The sequence below is a fragment of the Centruroides sculpturatus genome, unplaced genomic scaffold (assembly GCF_000671375.1).
Source record: "Centruroides sculpturatus isolate CEXI.00-Female unplaced genomic scaffold, Cexi_2.0 scaffold790, whole genome shotgun sequence".
Taxonomy (NCBI): Eukaryota; Metazoa; Arthropoda; class Arachnida; order Scorpiones; family Buthidae; genus Centruroides; species Centruroides sculpturatus.
The window spans coordinates 6,628-9,649 of NW_019385106.1; the positions used below are offsets into that span (position 1 = coordinate 6,628).

General features: G+C 23.0%; 1 protein-coding gene across 1 annotated transcript in view; it reads left to right on the forward strand.

Moving 5' to 3' along the window:
- The first annotated feature begins 1,016 nt into the window (after positions 1-1,016).
- The window catches only part of LOC111634795 (multiple PDZ domain protein-like), a 194,199-nt gene continuing 192,193 nt past the window's right edge, over positions 1,017-3,022 (forward strand). Inside the window, exon 1 of the mRNA XM_023379630.1 lies at positions 1,017-1,464. The gene's annotated coding sequence lies outside the window, so the exon portion shown is untranslated. The remainder of the gene's footprint in view (positions 1,465-3,022) is intronic.

The following is a 3,022-nucleotide window of genomic DNA, read 5'->3' on the forward strand; positions in this document are numbered from 1 at the left end:
GGAATAATATTTTAAAAATTCCTACTTTAAATATAATTTTTAAAATGGATTTTCAAAATATGTAGGCTATTAGGCTTATACGTTTATTTTCACAAAACAAAAGACAATTGATTGTTATAGTTTAGAACATTCTTGAATTATTTGTAAATTTGAAATGGATGGAGCTTTCTAAGAAATAAGCCGTATAAAATTTATGTATTGTATTAAATTTAAAAAGTGGAAAATATGTTTACATTATTTAAAATTAAATTTGATAATAATAATAATAATAATAATAATTGATTTTACATTTAACTTTGTTTACAATCCAGAAAACAAAATTTTTGGTATAGTTTAAATGGTCTAAAATATCCCTGAAGAGACCAATAGAAGTGCCTGACATAAATTTTGTTTATAAATACATATAAATTGCATAAATTGTTTTTAAGAAAAATTAAACATGATTCATGATAACAAATTGGATAAAATTTACAGACAAAATTATTTTTTTATAAGTTAAACATATGTATTATAGATATATTTACTAAGTACACATTAAAGAAAAATCATATACTATTTTATAATTATAAAATTATAGTTTCTTTTTCTATTCTACACTAATTCTTTAATCTTAATTAATATTACAATTAATATAATATTATAATTAACTATACTATAGTACCGAATTAAAAGCAAATTAATTATAATTTTACAATAAGTTATTGTTTCTCGACGATTTTGAAAATCGTTAAAATCAATAATAAATATTTCCGAAATAAAATTTTAAAAAATGATATATGTAAATTAAAATAATCCTTAGAGAGAATAATTATTAACACATCGTTAGCTTAACACGTATAAAGCAGTGAAGTGAGTAAAAAGTTTCCTTTCCTCTTTCAATGTGATTCTTCTGGTTGATAACATGCGCTTCGATTCCATTGATCGACTAGTTTTTATACAGGAAAACGATTAGATGGAAGCGCCACCTTTCTTCATTGGTCATCGTCACGTCAGTCATAAACCGCACCCTGTCTGGGATGTGAGATTCGGATGCCGATAATTTTGTTTGATTCCGTGAAGAAAATTGCGCTTATGACTTTAAATATGCCCGATAATTTATTTAAGGAACGTTCTACTTATCATATTGATAGTATATGATTGGAATATTTGGAGCATAAGTGAAGCGATTATCGATAATTGTATTATAACTGGTGTAAGTTTATCTCCAAATAAGAAGTGGTTTGAAGCACGTTAGCATCGGAACGGTATTCGAAGATCGTGTTACAATGACTGATCAACGTGTTACTTAAACCTAACAACAATAACTCGTGTAGTTGCGCTGTGAATGATGGGAAGGCGGCCATTCAATCTGTGTGACAATTATTATCGTTCGACTGAATAAACTAGACGAAGTTTCTGACTCATTTTTTTCGTATATTAATAAGTGCATTATAGATATGGATAAGTTCCGAGTTGGCGCTGGAGGTAAATTTTATTTATCTATTAATTATAAGTGATTTTTAAATGATAAATATATTATATAATTGGTAAGTTACACGCCTTACACAGCTCGCTAATAATCCGGACTTGGGTTTAGATTCTGTAAATGGGTGTTCTCCCGCAAACGTGTTTGTTGTGATGGAAAGAATATGCTCAGGGAAAATTCAAAAATTTCTTTCACAATTCGGTTTTTCTCTACTTTTTTGTTTTTATATAACAATTATATTGATTATATTATAGTATAGGATTATAATTTATTATTCCTTTTAGAAATTACCTATTAATAACCAGATTCTAGGATTTTTAACGTTTTCATCTCTAATTTAAATTAAATAATATATATTTATATTAAAACCTTAAGTTTATTATAGATTTATATATTTTTAAAGTGAAATAATTATTTAAAACCTTTTACATCCATCTTTTAGTTATATAATTAAGTTTTTGGTAATGCAATTTAACTGCTAGTTAAACCGAAATTGCTATTACTTGTTAAAATAAATATAGATTTCATAAACATAAACCTGTCTGTTTGAAATCGTTAGACTACTGATATAGGAAAAATATTTTTGTTCTCATTTTCAATCGATAAAATATATACAAGATCTATCAATATTATCTATTTAATGTTTATTTAAAATTTTTGTTTCAGTTTATCCAAATACAATTCTAGATATTTTTCCTCTATTATTTAAATAATAAGATATTATTGTTGGCATTTAACATTTCATATTTACTATTATTACCTTAAAAACTTTATTAAAACTTTTAAAAATTATTAAATTTGTAAACTTAGTGAAACTTAACTTGAACTTAAAGAAGTTTTTTTCCCATCTTTATTATTTTAAATTCTATACATAAGTTTGAACAAAAGTGTTTAATGTTTTGATTATATTGAAAGCTTGGGAATATTAAAAAAAACATACTAAACAATATTGTATATATACATATATATGTGTGTATATATACACATATAATATTTGAGATATAATGTATTATATTGTGGAGTAGAAAATTTTATGACTATTTTACCTGAAAAGTTTAAGTGTGAAAAATAATTAATTTAATATATTTTTAAAATACTCTTTCAGTATAGAATATTGAAATATCGATTTGTTAAACAACCCATTATCTTTATAATAAATATAAAAACATAAATTCACTCTTGTAAAGTAATACATTAAAGTATCACTTTTCAGTAAAGTATTACTTATACAATACTGTAAATGTTTTGTTTAGAATCATCTTTATATCCAATTTAAATATAAATTTGATTATTACTATATTTATGTAATATTTATTATTTAAAAAATAAAGTTGTTAACAGAAATTAAGACAAATATATAACTAAATATATGTATCTTAATTTCTGTTACAAGTTATCAAATAAAAAACGAGTTGAAATGATTATAGTAATTTAATGTTTGTTTATGTAACTTACATATAGTTTAAAGTATCAAATTTAATATATATATATATATATAAAATTTGATACTTTAAACTTTGATATATATATATATATATATATACACACACACACACA